Genomic DNA, 9,830 nt, shown 5'->3' with positions numbered 1-9,830 from the left:
TGTCTTCACTGATGATATGGAGCTTTTCCATCTTCTCTTTCCACAGATGTAGTCTATTTGATTTCTATGTGTTCCATCTGGCGAGGTCCATGTTTCAACTCATAGCAACTCTCTATATGGTTTCCAAGGAGTGGCTGGTAGGTTTGAACCACTGACCTTATAGTTAATAGTCCAGTGCTTATCCTACAGCACCACAGAAGCCCTATGTTGTTGCTGTTGTTAAGTACCGAAGAGTCTGTTCCGACTCACAGAAACCCTGTATAGGGTTTCCAAGGAGCAGCAGGTGAGTTTGAACCACCAACTTTGTGGTTCAAACCGCCTTTGTGGCCCAGTGCTTTAGCCCAGAGTGCCACACCAGGACTCATACAATAAATCCTTATATAGGGTCACTATGAGTTGGAACTGACTCTACAGTACTTAACAACATCAACTTTATTGTCTACAACATCCTTATGTGCTAAATACCAAAACCACTCCATGTTAAAGATGAGTAAACTGAAGCACACAGAGATCAAGTAAATTTCTCAAGGTCTCACAGCCAGTAAGTGATTGAAAATTGTTTAGGTTTATCAATTACGATGTTCTTGGGTAGTCTGACTCCAAGAATCTGTTTCCTTAATCACCATGTTATACTGCTTCTCAATTGAAAGCATCCAAGGAAACACTTTACATCTATCAACTGTAATCATTTTCACAGTAAAACAAAGGCCAGCACCTTAGAGTTACATTGGTCTTACTCTCCATTGTCCCTTATTACTTGTATTCAGCATTAGTTTCTAAAGTCCAGAACCTGTCTGGTTGCTAGAAAAGTAGGCACCAACAAGGAAACAGATGACTGATTTCAGTAGAGATTGGAGTGAACCCAAGGGAGCACACAGATACTGCTATCCTTGTCAATCTCTTTTGGTAACAAGAAGCAGGAATCCACTAAAACTAGCTTACATCATCCTGGCCCCTCTCTCTCCGCACCCCCCCCCCACACACACACACACACAAAAAGGTGAACTATATAACATACAAAGTATCTTGCAGAACTCAAGGATGGGAAAACAGGCCTTAGGAGGTGCTGAAAACAAGAATTGAGAAGTTGCCAGTCAGTAATCCTGAAGTGCAGCCAGAGTGCTCCTTGGAGGCCAAGATGGCCAAACTTCGTCTCTCATACTTCGGACATATTATCAGGAGGGATCAGTCACTGGAGAAGGATATCATGTTTGGTAAGGTTAGAGAAAAAGAGGAAGACCCCCAATGAGATGTATTGGCAAGTGGCAGCATCAATGGATTCAAGTGTGGCAACAGTAGTGAGGTTGGCCCAGGATTGGGCAGTGTTTCGTTCTGCTGTGCATAATGTTTCTATGGGTCTATACCAACTCGATGGCACCTAACAACAACAACAACAACAATCCTGAAACCAGGAGGTTTCTTATCAGACTAGCCTTTATTGCTTTATTATCATGCTCATGGAGTCCTGGTGCCGTGCTGTGAGTTAATGTGCCAGACTGCAAAGTCATTTGCACTGCAAGGTCAGTGGTTCAGGCTCACCAGCTGCTCCTTGGGAACCCTATACAGGGTTGCTATGGGTCAGAACCAACTCGACGGCACTTAACAACAACAACAACAACATCATGCTTATGGAAAAAGTTGCCCCAACACTCCCAAGTTTACATATCCTCATTTCAAGTGTCATCCAACCCCAAACCCACTGCCATTGAGCATTCCAACTCCTAATGACCCTAGTAGAGTTTCTGAGACTGTTGATCTTTGTGAAACAGATCTTAGCTTTCTCCTGCAGAGTGGCTGGTGGGCTTGAACTGCCAACCTTTTGTTTAGCAGCCTGATGCCTAAACCACAGAACCACCAGGGCTTATCCAGGCAGTCACAAAATGCCAAGGGGAAAGCTTGAGTAAGAGATCCAACCCAAGGGCAAGGGAAATGGAGAAAAGATATGGTTGCTGGGTCCATAGACAGCAATGAGGCTAGCCAGGAATCTGTTGGCATGGTCCATGTAACTATTTAAAAAGACAGGGCTGAAGTAAGTCACTTCCTTCCTCACAGATGGAGAAACTGAGGCATAGAAAGAGCTTAATTGGGATCAGGCTTCCTTTTAGGTCCACTAGACATGATGTCTGACACCCACAGCCAAGATGGCTTCTCTACTTTGTCCCCAAGCCCTCCACAGAGCATGGGTTCAAGCCCTACCGGGCATCCTTGGCTCTGTTCACTTCACAGGAGGCCTTGGGAACCTCACAGTTTAGACTCTGATCAAGAATCCTAGAGAAAGAACATCCAACATGAACTGGGGACAGCTCAGGCTCTGGAATAAGCACATTTGTCCCCTGGGCTGGCTTTTAGTTGCATGGAAGCCTCCTTGTAGTTTATACCTGACATGGCTTACCACATGACAAGCCCTACTCAGAGCCCTCATGTGACTATCACAGCCCTATAAGGACAATGTTGTGTCCAATATTGTAAATGAGCACATTGGGGCTCAGAAGGTAAACAGCTTGTTCAAGGTTACACAGCTGAGCCAAGATGTGAACACAGTTCTGTCTGAGCCCTAAAAGCTCATCACAATAATTCCCGCTCTCTGCTTAATTTCCTGAACTGTCAGATGGATATGATAATACTCATCTCATATTGATATTATAGGGGAAAGCAGATAAAAGAGGATAAAGTGCTTTGTAAACATGAGCAGCCCCTACAGATGAGAATTATTTTTGTTGCTGTAACACCCCACCAGCCCTGGGACTTTGCAGAGTTCTATCAGCTCGAGCTCTGGAGATGTTCCCTCTCCATCTGAAGCAGTGGGGACAGCCTGTCTTATTCCTGAGCAGAGCTGACAACCAAACCCCACTGATCTCCTACCACCCCCTGAATGCCAAGAAATGAGGGTATCACCTTGTTGCCAGAGGAACACAGACCCCAGAATCTGGGTCTCAGCAGGTTGGGAAAATAAGGAGATAGATTATTTTTCCTCCTACATTTTTGGGAAATATTTTTTAGTAGTAAATTCTATTTTAGTCACAAAGTTATTCTAGTGATATAAAATATTTCAATGATAATGAAAGCTTGTTTTATAATTAAAGGATGGGAAAGAAAGTGGACATTTAGTGATCACCTACTATATACTGGGCAGCTATGTGATTGTTAGTCATTCTTGACATATAAAGTGGACTTTATTATTCACATTTTACAGAATGAGAATCCTGTCCACAAAGGTAGCGTTCCATTTGCTAATTCCCACCACTAGGTGGTGGCAGGTCTGGGATTTGAACCCAGGACTTCAAAGCCTTCATTCTTTCTACCACTACCTTCCATTGGAAGAGAGGTCATGGAATGTGTAGCAGAGTTATCCCTTTCTAGTCAAGGATACTGGGAAGCTGCTGATTGGTAGCTATGCAAAGGTCAGTGAGGAAGAAGTGGAAAGTCTGAACCAGATGGGCCATTCGGGCAACTTGACTATGTTGCCCACACTGACAGCTGTCACCATCAGCTGTGCTGCTCTGCAAAGGCACCCTGGATCCTGTACAAGCTGGTGGGAGACTATGAAGGAACAGACAATTCTTACTGAGGTTCCACCTAACCCATTAGCTGGGGCAGGAACCAGCAGGACATAAGGCCAGACACTCAAGACCCATTTTCCTGACTGCAGGCTGAGCTGAGAGACTTCCTGAGCAGTGGCAGAATGGAAAGTGTTCAGATGTTTTGTTTGACAATTGAGCCAGAAGGAAAGGGAAGAATAAAGCTTGTGTTGGACTTGGAGTAGGTGCATTTGGCCAGCACTTGAAGTGATGATCCTGCCTTAGATCACATGCTCATCAAGACAGATCTGTCAGGCCTGTGGTAGCATCTGTGTTTAGAGAAGGGTGTGATATGACTTCCTGAGAAAAGATTAAACACAACAACAAAGGACCACAACTTGTGTACTCTCATCCCAACCTCTCAATTGTCTTGTATATGTGGGGTAGGTGCTATTCTTCCCACTTGGTAAATGAGGAAAGAGGTACTCATAGATGTCCAAGACCATATAGCTGTGTCCTTCTCTGCTGTCTTCTCTCCCATATCCAGTGTTTTGCGTATCAAGCAGAGAGGAATACAACCAGGTAACCAAACAGTCCACCTCGACTTTGTCCTTCAGAGACAAGAAATAGTTAGCCAGCACAGCTGCAGGATGACTGATAGAATTCCAATAGAAAAAACTCAGAATGTATACTCATCACTTCATAGTTCTAAGGTGTGACTCTTATACATCTATCACAGTATGGCATATGTCCACTCTCACTTCAATCCTTGATCCCACACACAGCAAACAAGATTTCAGGTTTTGAATGAAAAATAGATTAATTTTATGGCATATTCTTCAGGTCATGCTTTTAAACATGACTTTGAAAAATTAGAGGTCAGTTAAACTTGAAAAGAGTGATTATGTTGTCTCAAGTTTAAAAGGAACATAGGAGATGGTGACTCAAATGATCAAAAGCAGCAAGCTGTCCATTAGGATTCCAAGGGAAGGTATGCAACTCAGAAATCAGATATGTGCAAAGCAATATGCAATGAAATACATACTAGGCATTCAAAAAATTAGAACTGATTTAGGATTTTCAGGCAACAGCTTTAAGAAAATAAAATGAGAACTAATAAAGGAGACTAGGAGTCAAATGAGCATGAGATTAGAGAAAGTAAAGAGCTGGGGTTTTGTGGGAAACAAAAAGAGCAGCCCTTTAACACAAGTGCTTTCTCCTGCTGCCCCCTTCTCCATTAAAATAGTGGTCTGTTTTAATTGGAAACAACTGTAAGGCAACTTTAAAAAAAAAAAAACAAAACTATTTTGTGCTGTCTTCCATGATAAAATCAGAGCTCTGCTGCCATTGAATAAAACCTTGCAATAGGATGAGTAGAAAGCTTGATATCCTGCAGAAGAAAGGACAGCAGCTCACTAAGCACCATGCTGGGCATGATGGCTCATGAACCAGGCATCACCTGCTAGAAGTTGTAGCTACTGCCCAGCAGTTGATGTTCTCATTGCAGCTGTTTTCTACACATTCTAAGGTTTGTGAAATCCCTCAGTCATCAACATCTGATCTTTTGCCCTTAGTACATGGATTCTTAACCTGAGATCCATGGGCTTTTAAAGGATCCACATCTGGGTTTTCATAAGGCCATGCTGCTGTTGTGAGCAGCCACCTAGTCAGCTAACTCCCACTCATGGTGAAGTTTGCACAACAGAACAAACTGTTGTCTGGTCTGTATCATACTCATAATCCCCAGCATGTTCATTGTTCGGGCTAATGTGCCAATCAATCTCACCAAGAGTTTTCCATGCCCTCATGGAAACATGCCCTTTACCAAACATGATACACTTCTCCAGGAATTAATCCTTCCTGATGATGTGTCCCAAACCAGTGAACCTGTTGTGATCCATAAGGTTTGCTTTGACGAGTTATTGGAAGTAGATCTCCAGGTTTTTCTTCCTGTCTGTTTTAATCTGGAAGTTTTGCTGAAAGCTGTCCACCATAGATTACCCTACTAGTATTTGAAATAACCATGGTATTGCTTTAGTTCATAGCACTTTGAAAGCCATCACTGTATGACAAACAGACAGACTTGTGGTAGATAAGGCATGTGGGGCCCACAAAATCACATACAAAATAGCAGTTGTGAGTGTGTGCATTTTTCTGAATTATCAAAGTGGTACACTATCCCCTAAAATGCTAAGAATCACTCCCTCGAACAAAGGGAGTTTTTGCTACACCTAGAGATTTCCAGATTTGACCAGATAGCTCACATGACTAGGATGAAGTTTCACACTACAATAGCAGGGTTACTTCCATATGGACAAACCCATCAAACGCATCTTGTATTAATTCTCTAAGAGCATGAAATTCAGTATATTGTATTACTTAGAAGGTATACTACAACATATATGGAGTTCTGGTAGCATAGTGGTTATGAGTCAGGCTGCTAACTTCAAGGCCAACAGTTCGAGACTACCAGCTATCTAGGGGAGAAAGATGAGGCTTTCTGTCACTATGAGTTGGAATCGACTCCATGGCACACTACCACCACCACTATATTTATACAAGTTCCTGAAAATGGCCAAATGTTCAACCTTTGGCAGGAAAAAACATTATCAGATTCATGAAGTGCCTTTGTGTTTATATTTCAACCTTGAAAGATAATTGTGATTTAGCTAAAGACTACCCTTTATTCCTCAAATCAGAAGATGTTGGCTGATTTTGGTTTCTAGGGATAAAACACAATCCTTGTAAAATCCCAACTAACAGACACTGAGCTTTTGAAATTGACAGCAAGTAGGCAAACGATGTGCATAGATTATTACCTTATACATTTTGAAAAAACAAAAAACTACTAAATGGATTAGAGTGGGTGAAATGTTCAACACAGAATTCCTTAGGGAAAATCAACTTAGAATAGGCTGCAGCAGGGAGAGCAAGAGTAAGAATATTTCTGGAAAAAGCATCAGTGAATCAATAACCAGCTATGTGTTGATCAAAGACATTACCTTTTGGGGAAAAGATGTTTATTGAAAAAATTTAAGTGTCCCCTCAGTGCAAACCCCCTCCCAAGACTAAGACTCAATGGGAATACACGCTCTGATTGGTGACCACGCTCGACACCGATAAGGGGAAGTGAGGGAAAAACAGAAATGAAGTGGTGAGCTAAGCCCTACAATGTTCAATAGACTTCTGTGAACCCAGGTAAAGACCTGGTTTACCAGCAGTGTGGCAAGACCTGGGGACTCTTGGACCCAGAGTCAGTGACATAGCCACAGAGGACTAGAGTGGAGAGTGAAGCGTTAAGCTGATAAGGAGAGGGCATATGCATAAGAACACCCACACTTGCAGATAATACCCACTTATCCTGGCTTCAGTGACTGGATGATCAGAGCTCAACCAGAAGTAAAAAAGAAGAGGGAAAAAAAAAAAAAAAGTATTCTCATACAATTTGATGAACTTGACCTACACCTATGGAAGCAGTAGCACAAAAGAGGGAACAAGTCCTTAAAGCAAGAATCATTCCCACCCCCTCCACACACAGAGTAGACAGGGATGGGCAACTTGGACATTGGCTACCCAAAATGGGGGGTGGGGGGCTACAAAGGCAAGAAGTGACTGGCTTACAAGCTTTCAAGAGGGAACCTAGATCCAGAGGACATGGAGGAAGGTAGAGTCTCCAGTGAGTAGTATTCAATCTGTCTAGGCAGGGCTGATGTAGTGAAATGCAGAGGGGTCTCTTGTGATACAACAGTGAATAATTGTTATCAGGACTGATTGTGAAGGTTGGAAATGTAAAGGTAGACATTTTATAGCAAGGACGGGAGTGATTAACTTTTCAGTCTAGAAATGGAGGTCCCTAAGACCATCAAGGGAGGAGAGCAGAGAGCAGGACCCTACCCAGAGAAGCAGTGATGCCTGAAATGGAGGCACAGATGATGACATGGAGCAATGGAACAGCTGGAGACTTTAGATCCAGAGAGGGAGAGTGACTGTGTGCTGAAGACCTGGGGGGTACGGGGGAAGGATTGCAGGGTATACCCTTTGGTTGGTTGATGATGAATGGAGGGGATTGTAACCATGGCAATGATACGATATATAATAGAATGAATGTAAAACTAATGTTCTCCCATGTAAACTATCACATAATTCACAATAAAACATTTAAGAAAAAATAAAATAAATAAAATAAAATACTGGTAATAAAAAAAGAGAGAGAATAAGTATCATGTTGTGCAAAAACAGCAAACAGAAATCACAATGGCTAGACTGTGTCATGTAATTAATAGCTGGAGTTAGCAAAATATGTTCCAAAAGAAAAAAAGAGAGAGAGAGAGAGCAGTCTGGGAAGACACACACATGCAAATCAGCAGATCTTCAAAAATAATAAATAATAAAGATATTTAGAAAATTGGGGTGAGGGAACCCATCTCTCTTGAACCTGAACTAAATTATCTAGATAACCTCAATTCTTTATGCTTTTCTCTATAAATTCTGTATAGAAAACATCTTCTGTGAAGATACTTTTAAAAGATACAGTGTTTGTGTGTCCAACCCAACCAAATTTTTGTCTTCTCAGCAGTGTTTCCTTATATCTAGCTGTTTTCTCCAAGTTAGCACGCCCAAATTGGAATCATCATTTCCATCCATCAATATCAGCTTGGCCACCTATGGAAACACATCTGGAAATAAATGTGTATGAGTTCATGCTGCATGCCATCACAAAACTTAGCACAGAGCACTTGGTGGAGTGGGGGTGTGGGTGTGGGAGATCATCACACCAGTCCAGGAGGGTTAGGAAGAGCTTCCCAGAGAAGGTAGTATCTGAGATCTGGAGGATGTATGGGAATGGATGGGGCCAAGGACAGGATAAAACCTATTATGGCATGCTAAAAACTTTGGAAGGTAGTGGAGATTTATTAAAATGTTTTCAGGAAAAGAGGTACAGCTTTAGATTTGCATCTTGCTCAGATGATTACAAGTGTGTGGGAAGAATGAATCTGGATGGGCATGAGCTGAGTCTGGAAGATGAATTAGGAGACTATTACTGGCAATGAATCCAGAGGGCCAGTACCCAATGAATAACAGTTTTCAGTGGGATGGAAAGAAGAAATATATTCCCAAGATTAAGAAGGTAGATGTAGTAGAATCTGGTGCCTGATAGAACTGGAGAGGGATCAGGGTACAGGAATGAATAGATAGTGAGTGATATGACCCACTTGCATAGAGATTGAAGTAGGGAGAAGCAGTTTTGATAAAGAAGATAAGGTCAGTTTTGTGATGTTTGAATTTGATGTCTCAGAGGTCGATCAGTTTGAATGATGATGAGGTTCAGGGTGTGGAATTGAAAGTGAATAGCTGATGTGGAGATGATGATTATTAAAGATGAAAAGGGATTGAAGGGCAAGGGCTTGGGATTAGTAATTTTGGAGACACTGATGTCACTCAGGATGCAGGAAAAATTGGGAGCATAAAAGAAGACTGGGTTTCAGGTCCCCAATTCTTCTAATTTTGGGATAAATGATTCAGATGTCAGAAGACAGTGACAGAAAGCAGCAGGGAAGAGGTTTATAGGAAGATGGGAAAGGAGTCCTTATTTGACAGTGGAGAAATGTGGATGCTGCATTGTAGACCAAGGAGAGAATGAGCAACCTCCCTGAGAGAGCACCAGAGAGCAGAGAATGTAAAAGTGATCTGTAAAGACATTCAGGACTGGAGTAAGTTAGTTTCTCTTGTAACAAGATTCCAGAAGGTACACTGAGGAAGTATGGGGGAAATGAAAGCATGGAAGATTGTGCCAGGTGAGAAGAGGTGTTTTATAACACATAGGAAGGGAAAATAGAATTATTTCTGGTTCCTCCAGCTCTGAGTGAATGTACATCTAAGGCAATCCTTTGGAAAGAAACTGCAGTATCCTTAGGAGAGGAGTGGGTACTGGCTTCCTGGACAGCCTGCCTAGTTGGATTCTTGTATCAAATGACTTCTTACGAGTTTTGTTCTCAGACTATCTCCAACCAGTGTGAATCTCATTATAGACCCCTACTTCTGCTCTGATCACTTGGGCCTATCAATCATCTGTTGAGAGCACTTTCATTTCCTGCTTTAACACCTTGCTGTTAACAGATTTCTCCTCTCCACATCATTTCATCTACCTGAACTTTAAGTATTCTTAATGACCAGTTCCATCCTCTCTCTCCCAAAAGCACTTTCATACATAGCTAGTAATCATTTCCTCCACTTCCAATAAGGTGTCATCGAGTCTAACTCTTGATAACCTTATATGCAACAGAAAAAACATGGATTCTTTTGTATGTTTGA

The 9,830-nt window shown here is 42.0% G+C and overlaps 1 protein-coding gene across 7 annotated transcripts in view; it reads left to right on the top strand.

The window, feature by feature from the left end:
• SLC8A3 (solute carrier family 8 (sodium/calcium exchanger), member 3) overlaps positions 1-9,830 on the top strand; it is a 280,420-nt gene that overhangs the window by 205,869 nt on the left and 64,721 nt on the right. The gene's annotated exons all lie outside the window — the stretch shown is intronic.

This window comes from Chrysochloris asiatica, unplaced genomic scaffold (genome assembly GCF_000296735.1).
Source record: "Chrysochloris asiatica unplaced genomic scaffold, ChrAsi1.0 scaffold00079, whole genome shotgun sequence".
Taxonomy (NCBI): domain Eukaryota; kingdom Metazoa; phylum Chordata; class Mammalia; order Afrosoricida; family Chrysochloridae; genus Chrysochloris; species Chrysochloris asiatica.
Note: the sequence above shows the minus strand (reverse complement) of the source record. Positions and strands in the feature narration are given on the sequence as shown.